Source organism: Myxocyprinus asiaticus, chromosome 7, assembly GCF_019703515.2.
Source record: "Myxocyprinus asiaticus isolate MX2 ecotype Aquarium Trade chromosome 7, UBuf_Myxa_2, whole genome shotgun sequence".
NCBI classification, from domain to species: Eukaryota; Metazoa; Chordata; class Actinopteri; order Cypriniformes; family Catostomidae; genus Myxocyprinus; species Myxocyprinus asiaticus.
The window spans coordinates 17,656,965-17,665,183 of record NC_059350.1 but is presented as its reverse complement, the minus strand read 5'-3'; positions in this window follow the sequence as shown (position 1 = coordinate 17,665,183).

Sequence of the window (8,219 nt, the reverse complement as noted above, 5' to 3'; positions counted from 1 at the left end):
GTACATTACTGTATACTAAGTAAGATCTTAAACTGTCTTTGATTCAGCTGTTGAGTCTTTTGTGCAATAACATTCTCAAATGTTAAACTATATTGAAAGATCTGAACATGAACTCTTACACAAACACACACACACACACACACACACACACACACACACACACACATTCAGGTATATCACATGCCAGACAAATACATTTGTGTAATGCAAACATGCGTGTTCTTCCTCGAATTTCACTTGAGCAGGCACACACACTTTAATGAAGTTGACGGAGGATCTAAAAACACATAGGAGGTATGCGTGTGCAGGGGTGTAATTTCTTTCCCTCCCAGCACTTTTTCATTCATCCTCATTAAGGCCAGTATGTTCCCATGCAAGCATAAAGAAAACAAGGATGTAACATTATATGAACAGAAGACTTTCTATAATGAACATCTATGCCTCGAGTCTCATGTCTTTCAGATCTTTCTGAAAACATATTCATTTTTGGGCATCATGACTATATATTGCCATAGGGAAATTGCGTAAAGTAATAAACATCACTAAACTCTGATGTTGCTGAAGTTGACATGACTGGAAGCAGATTGTAAATATGTCTAAAGAAGCCAATAAACAGTGTGTCATAGTTGCTCATCGGCTCAGGGTCACTAACGATTGTTTGCGTAATGTTGAACAAGCCTTGGGGTGGACAAGCCTTCTCACTATAACCTTTAAACAGGCTTATAAACCACCCTGTTTGAAATCACATACTGAACGATGATTGCAACAGATGCTCTACATTAGCAATTTCCACCCAGCTGGCTGGCGTTGCTGTAAACATATTTTGAGCAGATTTAAACAGATCTGAAAATGTTTTGTTACGTTGCACCTTTCTCTCATTTTTACCGTTTCTGCTTTCTTCTCTCCCTGCTCCCTCTCTCTCTCTCTCTCTCTCTCTCTCTCTCTCTCTCTCTCTTCTCTCTCTCTGTGTGTGTGTGGGTTTTGTGAGCAGAATTCAGTTTGAAATGTGGTGGGGCCTGGCAACTGATTGTTGTGTAGAGGTGTATGTCCATCCACTCTGTCGGCCTGCATGATAATCATGCAATTGCACACGCTCTGGCCTGAGTCCTCCATTAGAATTTCTGTCACTCCTCTAGTCTTTACCTAGCCTCACGTAACCATCCCTCACTCATCCTTAACTGGAGGGCAGTTACTTGCTGATGTAATTTTTTTTTTCACTTCCGCAGTAACATTTTTGGTTATCTATGCAAGATATCAGTTGATGAGCTGTGGCCACAATTCAGCCTGATGTTTTTGACAGCTTTCCCAGTTGGGACACACTGCACAAAAATGAATTTCAAGACAAGAATTTTTGTCTTGTTTTCCTGTACAATTATCTAAACATTCTTTAACCATGATTTATTTGCTTGTCAAGGAAAATGGGATAAGATATTAAGTCTTGTTTTAAGGTAAATCTGACAAACTTTAGTGAACTTTAGACATAAAACAAGATCTGCCAATGGGGTAAACTTGTCTTCCCTTTGAATTAAGTGTATTTTTCTTACCCCATTGGCAAACAGTTCTTTCTTGTTTTAAGCATAAATCTCATTAAATTTGATTAGATTTCTCTCAAAACAAGACTTAAAATCTTATACCAGTTTGCTTGTCAAGTAAATAAATTCACGTTTTAAGAATGTTTAGATATTTTTACTGGAAAACAAGACAAAAATACTTGTCTTGAAAATAATTTTTTGCAGTGCAAAGCTTGTGGCTTGTTATTGGGCAGTTTGTTCATCTGCTGAGGCCAAATTGCCAGAGAACTGGAAGACAGTTCTGAAGACAATATCAACGACTGCTGATCGAAGTTATCTATGATAATTGTTTCTCTCTGAAACTTTCTCCATTCTGAGATGAGATGGATCCTGCACTGATTAGCTTTCATACTGTCCACCTAAGATTAAATTCATCCAGAATTAAATCATTCCTTGACCTTCATTTATATTTACCATCTCAGATCTTCCACAGACAGGGCAATTAGCACTTCTCCTTCCCCGAGTGTGTGGCGCCTAGCAGTAAATCTCTATAATAAGGCAACAAGAAACAGTCAATTCTTCTTAATTTTGCTTGCAGGCAATCCATAGTGCCTCTGCCTATGGCTCATACTGTATGCACGCATGCACGTACACACACACACACACACACACACACACACACACACACAAAATTGTCCTGTCACATTTAATAAACATGGATGCTCACCACAGCAGAGTGGAATAGAGTAAAGGCTTTCTCTTATTCTGCCTGTTTCTTTTGGCTCTCTCCTGCATTACCTCCTCATATCTCCTTGTTGTGTAATGTGGCATTTGTCAGGCCATGTAGACTGTGGCAGGTACCTGAAGAGTCTCTGTGTTCTATGCTGTCAGAACACATTCTCTCTCTCTCTCTCTCACTTTATCAAACGATGGAGATAGGTGACATGAAATACCTTTAGGAAATGGCATACTGCTGTATACATATTCTAGTATTTTAAACAGCATTTTGCTTATTCTTGTATAATTCTATACATATTACTTTAATGACCCATATTAATTGAGAGACTTAACTGTCACACTTTATACTCAGTGAATATTTCTCAGGGTGGGTTTATTTTTGAAAGTGAATTTCTGCATAACCAAATACAGTACCTTAAATTCTTGGCTACGAAAAACCAAAAAACATGCAGTTCATTGAACACACGTTGAACCAATCAATAGCATGTTGTCACACTATATGGGGTTAAATGTTACAGTGAACATTTTATCAGTGGCAGAGGTTTCATGTGAAACCCCACCACCACAAAAACAAAATCTATGCCTATTTTTAAATCTACGCCAGCATTAAACAGCCTATTATAGGATTTTCAGCTAAATGTATTATGAGGCACAAAACAATATATGAAGCAACAAAAATGGAAAAGGTCAACAAATATTGTTCATTTGAGAGATTTATCCTTATGCAACCCCACGTTTGCATGCGTGGATGTTGTATTTGGCTTCGCTATACACAACGCAACACATAATTTAATTTAAACCAACTGATCTCAGTTCAGGAGACTGTCAGAAAAGGGTTAAACGTTCGATGTGGGGAGTCATGTGTCAAAACATCATGGCGCCGATCACAGCAGGGTTTGTCTTTGAAACACCAACAAAACTACATATGGCAAAAAAAAGCCTAATATGTTTTTACATTGAAAAATGGTATTTTAAAAATTTGAGTGATTTGTCGTGAAAGGCCATGCTGCTAAGCACAATGTATACTATAGTGACAATTGCGCTATTTTCCTAATAAATCCTACATTTACTGTGCAGTTTCACACTGAGAAAAACAAATTTGCTTTCAGAGGCTTTATATGGAGTTAGGATGAAAATAAGGTATATTTTGAACTGTTCTGAGACCAGTTCAGACAGACAGCACACTGGAGGTTAAGTCATTCACTAAATAGGGAGCAAGGGAGCATCCTAGCTTTCCTATGAAGCCAAGTGCAATCAATACAAACTTCCTAGCAAAAGGATGCAGATGATGTTTGAACCACTCAACATATTTGGCAGACATGGGACAGTGGTAATCAGTACTTAGATTCAGAATGTACTATGTATAATTTTGTTTTAACATGGTTGGCAGTAATTGGAAGATGCTGGCCATTACTTGTATCAGAATTATTAATGCTAATTTCTGATTTGTAAAATGCTTCAACACTGGCTATCAATAGTTTGTTTGACAATTCAAAGAGAGAACATTGAGATTTTGTTGCCAAACAGAAAAGAATAAATAAATATTGCAACATAAAAGTCAAATCAAGTCAAATAATTTTTATTTGTATAGTTTTTTATGTGTGCTTTTCCCAATTCACATTGTTCCATAGCAGCTTTACAAAAAATCAGCTGTAATGTCTGTAACATCTCAAAAACATGAATATACAACACTCCTGGAAACAATCTGATTTAAAAAAAATATCTTACTTTCTATAGCTTGGTATTATTTAAAATTTCACAACTTAGTCCTGCTGTCCACATATGTGGACATACATTTTTAGGAAAACATTTGATTTTTGGAAAGATAAAAACAATATATATATATATATATATTTTCATGAAAAACTATTTTTCTAACAGCATTTAAGGCTTTTGGTAAAAATCTACCTTATCCAGCAATGTGTCCATGTCAACTTGTGCCTCTCGTTCACAAGCTGATGGTCTTGTCTGATTATGACATTGTATGAAATATGAAAGTCATTATTCATATCATCGAAATGCTACCCCCAAATATTATGCGACATCATAAAATCAATCAGTAATTGAATGAACAAAATTCTATATCTATGAATATATCCAGACATACTGTAAATTTAGACACTCACTTTTACCCACTGCTCATGTGTAGAATGTTTACCACAAGCCCTACAGAGCTTTGAAAGGTCATCTGAGTATAACATTAATCAACCCCCTTTTTGCAGTTTGAACAAAAAGTTATAGTCTGGTATGAATAGTTACACTATTAGATACATTAACATATTGCATACCAACATGAAAAAAAACATTTAATCAAATATTGAAATGACAATAAACTCTTTAACAATAGGCAACAATGGGCAATCTTATGATGTTGATCTACATTATTGTCACTACTAAGCCTACTGAGCATGTCCGTACTCAGTGTTGGGGAGTAACGGAATACATGTAATGGGATTATGTATTTAAAATACAAAATATAAGTACCTGTATTCCACTACAGTCACAATTTAAATCATTGGTAATTAGAATACAGTTACATTCAAAAAGTATTTAGATTACTGAAGAGATTACATTGCATTTTATTGTCATTTGTTTCATTTAACATTTAGTCCTTTCAGATGGAAAACATTTATACATATAGACAGAGAAGTAAGTTTGAAGTAAGTTTGGAGCAGAAGAAACAGAATAAACATTGTGTAAATTGTCAGCTTTACGCTAAGCTAAAATGCTATTTTTATCCATTTTACATGCACGTTACCAGGCACGATCATATTTTTTATCAAGAAAATTCACAATGGATCATAATTTCTTGTTTTCTAGTAAGACCTTTGATATTAGGGCAAAAATCTTATTCTTGATAATAATTTTTTTATTGTTTTCCTGTAAAAATATCAAAAAATTCTTAAAACAAGATCAATTTGATTAATCTTGTTTTATAAACAACACTGCAAAAGATATTTAGGTTTTTAGAGAATGTATTTTTAACGTGTATTTTGTCTTACTGTACTGGCAGAGTTTTTATAGTCAATACAAATGAAAAAAAAAATCTACCAGTGCTGAAGAAGTAATCCAAAGTATTTAGAATATGTTACTGACCTTGAGTAATCTAACAGAATACGTTACAAATTACATTTCACAGCATGTATTCTGTAATCTGTAGTGGAATACATTTCAAAAGTAAACCTGTCCCAACCCTGTCTGCACTAATAACAAACAAACTCATGCTGAAGTTTGTTCATTCAATTACTGATTGATTTTATGATGTCGCATAATATTTGGGTGAAGCATTTCGACGAGAAAAAATATTTCATTCAATGTCATAATTGGACAAGACCATCAGTTTGTAAACGTGAGGCACAAGTTAACATGGACACATTGCTGGATAATGCATACCATTTCACACCGAGCACAGACTGAACACTGATGTGGATACAGATATGCTACCATCTGTTGTTGCCATCTTGTAGCTCAAATTGATAATGCGTTGTAGTGTCACGCTAATCATATTATTGATGGCCGTTTTCGAATCTCCTGCCTTGGTGAGAATTTAAAAAAACAAATCTTGCATACTTCTGCCATTCAATCTAATAATACCACTTATTCCTATCTGTACAATGATGACATCATCATGTAATAAGTTTGCATTTATGGAGAGCAAGATATTGAGTCAGGAGCATGATTTTCAGAATCGACGAACCTGCGGCCTGTCATACACATCTGGTGTAAAATGGAAAAAGGTCACCAGTTAACATGAAAACCAGCTGAACCAAAACACCAGTGTCCACAGTACAGTGTAGTTGACCCTGCCCTTAATGTATGCCAATGTGGTTTGATTATGTTCACTTCTTTACTCAAGAGCTATAACAAAAATATGATGATATTGTGAAAATTTACTTTGGAGGTTAGAATTCATGAAAAATAATCTAATTTAAGAGGGTTTTGAAGTAGGTGTTTGAAACAAACAAACAAAACCTCTTTTTGCAACACGCATTTGCGCAATTGGACTTTTGACTCCAAATCTCATTGTTACCGAGACATAGCCCTTGTGATAACTTCCCTGTGTGACAACTAACCCGGTCTCCCCTTTAAGTGCATAGTCTAGCTTGTAGGGAAAGCACTGATCATAGCTTTAAAATGTGTCCATTAAAGTGGCTAATCAAATTGTGGTGCATCTTTATGATGAAACTGTTTGAGAGTGATGGCAATAGTGATATCAGTGATTTCAATAGTGAAGTGTTTCAGGTATAATCTGTTTCAGCTGAAAGCTATTTGAAGGTATTTCAATAAATGCAATCAGAAATGATGAGGAGCACTCTGAGTTCCCTTCTTTTATCAATTTTTTTGATTACCTTTATTGAATGTTATGACTGATTCAAGGTGCCGTCAGAATCCACAATTGATCCCATGTCTAAATATACTGTACTATGCACTATATATGCTGCCACCTGCACATTTAAAAAAAAGAATCTGTATTTCTCAAAGGGAGGAGACTCATATTTAAGTGCATTCAGTGTAAAGCCATGAGACTGTGATGTACCAAGCCAGTCACATAGTCTGAATGTCAGCTATTTAAGCAACAAGCAAAAATAAATATGATGAAATGCACAATTAATATGAATTCATCATTTCCTTGTAGGCCTATCTGTCATGCTCTCTCTCTTTTAACTCTGGCTGTGGTCATTAGCATTAACGTGGCTACTTTCTCCTCAATTAACCATGCTGCAATTCAAGCAGAACACTCTAGCAATGCATACAGGCCTGCCTAGCAACAGGCAGGGCATTAAAAATAACAGTCTCCCTTCCATAAACCTGGATGGTAATCCAGGCACTGTCAAAAAGAAGGGATGGGCTTTGAATTGTACTCAAATAAAACTGGAGACAGAGAAGATGTGTGAAGCTCCACAGTGGTTAAATATTAAGCCTCAATAAGACAGGAAACTGGCCTCAATTATCGGATGCTTTCTGTCTAAAACCTTGGACTGAGAAGCGGGCAGCAATGTGTCATGAGAGGTCTCTCCCCTCAGAAATGCAATTATTGTTCAAAATGAAAAACCGGATTCATATTCTGTTCTGTTTTATGCATGACAAACCTGAGGCAGAAATGTAAAATACAAAGCCAATTTTGTATATCGCTTGCCTCATAGCAACTGTGTTTATCATAGATACATATTTATTACATGCACACGCATTAGTTTTATGAGAGATTTTTAATATGGACGTATGAAATTATGAATAGTGTATTGATGTACTGTAAATGAATCAACAACCATATGTAGTTGTTGATCATCAACTGCAAATTTTGCATGTGCATGCCATGCATGCGCCACTCATTAAAGGGATAGTTCACCCAAAAATGAAAATTCTGTCATCATTTACTCATTCTCATGTGGTTCCAAACATGACTTCCTTAACCATTTCGCAAGTACGATCAAACTGGTGTGATTACACTCTGCTGGGCTTAGAGGCGTACGATCAAACCGGTGCAATCTGCATTCGTGCTGCTGTTAACCAGGAAAGAGGTTCTGAACTGTCATAATGAACCAGCTGCTCAAACAGTCTTTTCAACATCACAATATCTGTATTTCGTAATGTAACAAACATTCAAACAATCACTAAATAAAAGTTTAAAGCCATTACCGTTTTAATGCAGCAATACGGCTATGTTTTCTGATGTCAAACAAAGAATATAAAAACTAGTCAGTCCACTCCAGCCTTCTACAATTCTGTCCGTTACTTACTCTCACCACTTCTAGTGCAAGAAAAGTGGAGGGGCTAGGTTTTAAGAACCTTCTATGCTTGAACTCAGAATCCCATGCTGAATTGCCATGTAAACAATATGTCTGTTCACATAGCCGGCAATCGCGTTCGCATCTTATCTATCATAATAAATCATTATAAACATCTAAAAATCACATTACAGTATATGTTTAATCATATTTAATCTGTCCTCCAGTACATTTGCTTTGAAGT